We start from the raw sequence: 7,280 nt of genomic DNA, 5'->3' as shown, positions 1-7,280 counted from the left end.
TGGTATTAGAACCATGCCATTTTGGGTATCTATTTTTTGTCACTTGGGCATTACTCGTGGGCAGTGTGGCTCAACATCCTCTTAGGTCAACTTCTTTTAATGATTTTCAGCACCTCTGCACTATCTATGGTGACTTTGATCCACTTTGAAGGGTGAGCAGGCCAGCCATAGCAATTCCTTTGTAGCTGCGACCTGGTACTGGGCTAGGCAGCGTATTGCGAGCTCTATTCTTAGCTAAAATTGTATCCTATGCCTAACAGAGATCATTGCTCATCTATAGCTTCGACAGACACATGAACAGTCTCGCATCTCGTAAGTGACGATGACCATCTCATATTTATATCCCCAACGGCCCTTGCTTTGCTACGATATCTAGTGTCTCATGGCGTTGCTTCTTGCATCTATAATAGGGAAGACTACTTGAGCTTGGTAGGATTGGCTCAAAGCATTACCAGCCGCAAAGGAGAATTACCAGGTTTGGTGCATTATATATTAATCGCATCCGGGAAGCAGAAGCCATGAGAGCCAGCCATTGATTCAAGTGTGTAAGCTAGTCGCAATGGTTAATAGAAATAGTGAGCCATTTGTAGATGAAAATTCCATTAGTCGGTTGGCGCAATTGTAAGATGTGATCGTCCTCCATAGCCATGTAGGTGAGCTACGTACAAGTTGCGATTTGCCAATGTACGATGGTCAATTGTGAGAAGTGTTACAGATTGACAGACTCGTTCGGTGAAGAATTCGATTACAAGATATCACAAAGACAAAGACATGTCTTGGAACACTTTTCCTACTAGATGTAGAGGAACGATTTGGTGTGGCAAACTACACAAGTTCAAGTCTGGGTCTATCTTTGTATATGGATCTAATGGGAGTCTGATGGTGGTTCTAATGCAAAGTGCTTGTAGTCTATTAGTTGCTAAGGAATTCATCACTCCCCTCACTTGTCGCAGAAGGATTCATACGTGGGTGGAAGGTAGTGAATGAAGGTTAGAACTCAGCTTTGCTGGGCCACACCCTTTTGCGTAACGAGCTCTATGGTTACTTATTCCTTCAAATTGCATGATCTCCATCAGCCTTCAGTGCCTACCAATTTGGCAGAAATTACAGTACCTTACGCCATACGATCTCATAAAATTGATCTCTCCAACCTCGTTTACATCCAGGATTACTTCGATTGGGCCGCAGTGACTTTGACACTCAAATAATGTAATTTGGTTCTATCGTTTGCAAATCTAATCCTCAAGGAGAAGAGCCGCCAATTGTACAGTGGAGGTGATCTTCCACTCAACACCCATATAAAGACGTTTCGATAGAAACAACCATTGACAAACACATGATTTTCACACGGACATACAAAACCTTCTTCTAAGAACGCAATAAACTGCGGACTTGCTAGGCAATAGAATGAAGGTTGGACCTCTATTTTGCTGGGCAACACCCTTCTGCATAACGAGCTCTATGGTTACTTATTCCTTCAAATTGCATGATTTTCGTCAGCCTTTAGTGCCTACCAATTCGCTTCAAATTGCATGATCTCTGTTAGCCTTCAGTGCCGACCAATTCGGCAGAAATTACAGTACCTTACGCCACACGATCTCATAAAATCTGGTTGATCTCTCTGACGTCGTCTACATCCAGGATTACTTCAGTTGGGCCGCAATGACTTTGACACTCAAATAATGTAATTTGGTACTATCGTTTGCAAATCTGATCCTCAAGGAGAAGAGCTGCCAATTGTACAGTGGAGGTGATCTTCCACTCGACACCCATATAAAGACGTTTCGACAGAAACAACCATTGACAAACACACAATTTTCACACAAACATACAAAACCTTCCTCTAAGAATGCAATAAACTACGGACATGCTGGGCCATAGAATGAAGGTTGGAACTTTGCTTTGCTGGGCAACACCCTTCTTCGTAACGAGCTCTATGGCTACTTATTCCTTCAAATTGGTTGATCTCCATCAGCCTTCAATGCCTGCCAATTCGGCTGAAATTATAGCACCTTTGATCTAATAAAATCTAGTTGACCTCTTCGACATTACTTCGGTTGGGCCGCGTGACTTGACACTCAGATAATGTAATTTGGCACTATCATTCGCAAATCGGATCCTCAAGGAGAAGAGCCGCCAATCATACGATGGAGGTGATCTTCCACTTGACACCCATATAAAGACGTTTTGACATAAACAACCATTGACAAACACACAATTTTCACACGGACATACAAAACCTTCTTCTAAGAATGCAATAAACTACGGACTTGCTTCATAAAATATTTTTGCATAAAAACATGAAATTTTGAATAGTTTCTTTGGGCTAATAGAGACGCTTACCTATTGTTTTTGAAGCACTATGGTTTGCATAGTTCAACTTGATGTCAATGGCCACGTAAAGAAAACAAAGCTTCTTTGAGTTTGAGGAATGATCTCCCTCCTCCTTATATAAGTTTGTGGCATGAAAGCATAGAAAAGCCTGTCTAGGCTTTTCCTCTCAAAAGCTTATGATTTTGGGTCAATTTTATAAGGACTGTTATAGGCCTTTAGATCAAACATAAATCAAGGACTTATAATTGGGACATGTGGCTCAAAGAGAGCTCAAATAACCCAAACCTCTCCCTAGGCTGCCTGTCGTAATGAGGAGGTCACATTGATTTCGCCCTTACGTTGCTGGCTTTGGTACCTCCATTTTCTAGGCTACCAATTCGAGCACCTCCATGCCATTGGTGCAGGCTTCTCACCTCATTGGTGCAGAAGCTGCAGAGGGAAGGCGGAGAAGGACGCCACACCTACAGCTTCCGATCACCTCCTGGTAGCTCACTGTGCAAATTAATCTGCGTGAACTAATTTATCCATTTCAGGTGCACAACCAGTGTGAAAACCAGCTACACTCAAATAAAATTGTGTGCTAATCGTGAATGGCCCCAGTGCAATAACCTTGTCCCGTTACTTACCCCAACTTACCTTGGCCTTCCATAAGGCACTTTGACAAGTACTATAAGGTTGGGGCCCTCTTAACATACCCTACAGCAATTGTAAACCTTGTTTCTTAGGTAAAGTAAGGGAGAGATGTGTTAACTTTTCCATCAATCTAATTAATAATTGGTAAGTTAAACTTAGGTGCCGACTTACCCTAAGATTGCTAAACATGTATTCAAGGGCCCACCATCACACTTGTAGTGCACGAAGTAGCCAATGAGGTTGCCATATGGGGGGGTCTAGGGCATTGTCACATAACTTCTTCATTAGTTTGCTCATCGATACTTCCTATATCTTTATTCTAAAGCTCAGAGTGCTCTAAAAGCCCATAAATAGATGCGAGTAAGCCCAAATTAATGATATCCCTACATTAATTTTTTTCTTTTTTTGTATAATTGTTTACCCCTCTACATATACATGTTGTAATCTAGAATTTAAAAGCCCCCTCTGTACATGAACATAACATAGTAGAGTGACCACTGAAGTTCTAAAGGCCCTTAATCTCAACAGATTATCCCTTACATATAAGTTGATCTAAGGAGAAAAGGCCTTTATTTTTTCCATGCAAAATTTAATTGATTTTTTAGGTGAAAATGTGGAGTAGCCCAATTAAGCTAAGTTCCAAGGGATAGCTTCAATATTTCATGCAAAGTGGGGCCTTTAACTATAGACATCTTTGACCCACTCACAAGGTCTTCCACTAGGCTACATGACGATGTTGTGGAAGAAATAGAGTAGCAGGGCTTTAAATTCTTATTTCAATGAAGGAACTGTGCACGATCAAAAGGCAGAATGAGGTCTGGAAGCAACGAAGGGGTGTATTAACTACCCACAAAATTGTCCACACAACTGCCTAATGTTATAAATCTCCTCTATCCAATGACCAATATTGCTCCAATCGTCCTCCAACATTCGTCATAGATAGAATAGATGTTGGTAGATGTGAGGTGTATTAGTGACCCTAACCCTATAGCAAAAGGGTACCAAGTCTAAATGAATATGTGACAAATAATATTAATTGGTTGTCTTGAAAGGGAGATATGTTGGATTTCAAGCTCATACACATGTATGGAAATAAAGGTTAATAGGCAAGCAAGTTGTAATATCAAATCACAACAATGAGGAAAATGTAATAGGAAGTAATATGCATACTTGAAAAGAATTCACAAATGTTGGGGAGGGGAGGGGGCACCTCCCTTCATAAATAAAGGGGCAATCACTCTCCTCTTTACCCCTTCCCTTAGCTTGTCTTCCCTCATTCAAGTGTGAGCATAGCAATCTCCATTTTGACCCTGTATAGTTCCTCGTTGAATGTCTTCCCTCATTGAAGCGTGAGCACATAAACACATTTGTGGTTTCAGGTACGTTGAATTTGTGGTTTTAGGTATGCTGCCATTCCAATTCGCTATCCTTCAAAGTGCCAATTCGCTATTCGTGTGTCTACTTGGGTTTGCTAGTGGATTAATATGAAGGAGTATCTTTCCATAGTGCAGCATCTCAAGCAAAGCTCGTGAATCTTTCACGTATGTTCACACTATCAATTACTTCATGTTCTCACTCCTAGGAAATCTGTCGTTTCTCACATCAACGCGAACTCCCACTAGCTAATTCACAATAGATTGAAGGAATTGCTCCGCGTGTTTCTTTCTCACCGCAAAGTATAATTTAATATAGAGTGATGACGCAACAAAGCTCCTTTATAAAATATTATCGAAATCCGTGAACCATTGTAGTTATCAATCATAATATTATTGCTAAGCAGAACATTCCTATACTAAAGTTCATCAATCATAATGCATTGTTTATGATCACATACACTAGGTAGCCCATAGGCAGAACATTCCTATACTAAAGTTGATCAATCATAATGCATTCTTTATGATCACATACACTAGGTAGCCCATAGGCGGAACATTCTTATACTGAATTTGATCAGTCATCGCAGTGCATCATTCATGACCAATAGAAGCAGTGAACAAGTTTTCTTGAAGGGATTTGAGTAAACGAACCATGGTTGCTCTGCTAGCTAAGGCCGAAATCGAGAATGTAATATAAACTTGGGTAGATTGATAGATCAAGAATACACTTCCAGCTTATTGATGGAGTCACTCGTGATAGTTCTATATTGGGCTCAATCGTTGACTTCTTCTTTGTGACTCAGTTCCAAAATAGAGGTAAACATGACCATGATTTGTTGTGGAGGGTTGCAGCACCAACTTACGATTCGTCAAACAATGAGGACATAGAAGCGTACATTGACAAATACATCACAATAGACCTCTCATTCCTTGGACTTCCATAAAAAGACATACAAACCCATAAACATCAAGAAAAATGTTAAAAAAGAGACACACCTTGCAAGTTTGGCTTCCCATGTCCCCCCATGGTAAAAACTCAAATTTGGGAACCGCTTCTAGCTTCTATAGATTTAAGATCACATGAAATGAAGCTCGAACACATTTTTTATTTCTTGGCATAACCATCTACATTGACACTTGATTTTTATACATTCTTCCAACAAATTGGAATGTTGAATGAGGAATACATCCTACTGTTACAAAGTGTCATCTCCCAACCAACAATCTTATTGAGGAGGGCCCCATACACCGGCAACTTTAAACCAACAATATCCAAACTATGGGAAGCAAACACAGAGATTCAATTCGTCCTCCACCCTGATGGAGTAGCATCATAATGCACATCTTACATGACAAAATCAATAAAGAGACTAATGATGCCATTCGAAATGCTCTTATAGCAAGCCTGCAAAGCAATGCACCCGTAAATGAGCACATAAGGAAGGTTGAAAATGCTATACTTAACACACAACACATCAGTGCACAACAAGCTGCTTACCTATCCCTATCGTTCCCTCTCACAAGTGGCAACTAGACAATTCTACTACCTTGACACGAGTGCCCTTAGTGAATGCACACTATTACTGAAAATACGATCACAACTTGAGGAAATGACCCAAGCAACACCAAGATCTTCTCTTATGACATTGTGACAAAATACCTCCATCGGAAAAGGAGTCGAACATGTATATCTAGCAACTTTTGCCAGTGAAAACACAATCTCCTGATAAATAACGGTGTACAAGAAAGTGAGCTAGAATTATACGCTTCAACAATTACAACAAATCAAAAAGCCCCAAGAATTACTACAGAGAATTATGCATGCTGTACTTACCATTCCATGGCATAGAGCATGCCCTGACCAATGAATTTACAACTTGGCAAAATTCCCACATGGACACTATTGAAATAAACCATGGAATGTTTGATAAGATTAGCTCATACCCAGCCATGTCTGCTAGTAGTAAATCCACTACAAGCAGGAACTCTGGTAATATCATATCTTCTATGAGCAAGGACAAATTCAACCCTAGAATAGAAATCAATATCCACAGCAAGGCAATCACAATATGAACCACAATAGTACAAGCAAAGCATCATGCCCAACAACAAATACTACAAATTGCTTCAAACCATGAACTCCCAACAAAGCATCATTCTGGAAGACATCATGATCAAAAAAAGATTACAACCAGATGAACGATTCCACCAGTTACTTTCTAGAGTCACACGGACAAGAAAAACCTTCATGCTCATGCTATCGGTGTAAACATTGCTACAATTCTACTCATACAATGAAACTTCAGATGTGAACATGCACGGAGTAATGCTGTTGGCTTACACTAGAAGGACTGCACATGCTATTGGAGGGATGACCTTGCACTCATCTCTGCATCTACCCCTTCTTACATCCACATATACAGCCCGCTCTGTTGAGAAGCTCCAAACTCTTAGTAAACTCTATCTGTAATGTAGAAGACCTGGAACTGATAGTCATCGATGAGATTTTCATGTTGGAGTAAATGCCTTTTTTGCAGCAGACGGGGGATGTATTTTGGTGAGCTTGCCCAAAAATGGCGAGTGTACTCTCTCTCTTCTCTCTTCTCTCTCTCTTCTCTCTTTGAATTCCTGCTTTCCTCTCTCTAATGCACATGTACTCTCTCTTCTTCTCAGCTTCCTCTATCCACTCATCCCCCTTTCGCCCCCCCCCTCTCTCTCTCTCTCTCTCTCTCTCTCTCTCTCTCTCTCTCTCTCTAATCTCCTCTCCTACCCCCCCTCTCTCTCTCTTTCTCTCTCTCTCTCTCTCTCTCTCTCTCTCTCTACCTCTCTCCATCTCCCTCCCCCTCTCCCTCCCTGGTCTACCAAACAACACCGATTTTTCAAACAATGGGAGATAGGAACAACTTGACCAAGACACAAGTCAATGACATATGTGTC

This window comes from Dipteris shenzhenensis, chromosome 1 (assembly GCF_047967505.1).
Source record: "Dipteris shenzhenensis isolate YYH24624 ecotype China chromosome 1, Dip_SZ_1.0, whole genome shotgun sequence".
In the NCBI taxonomy this organism is placed as follows: domain Eukaryota; kingdom Viridiplantae; phylum Streptophyta; class Polypodiopsida; order Gleicheniales; family Dipteridaceae; genus Dipteris; species Dipteris shenzhenensis.
This window is presented reverse-complemented; position numbering follows the sequence as displayed.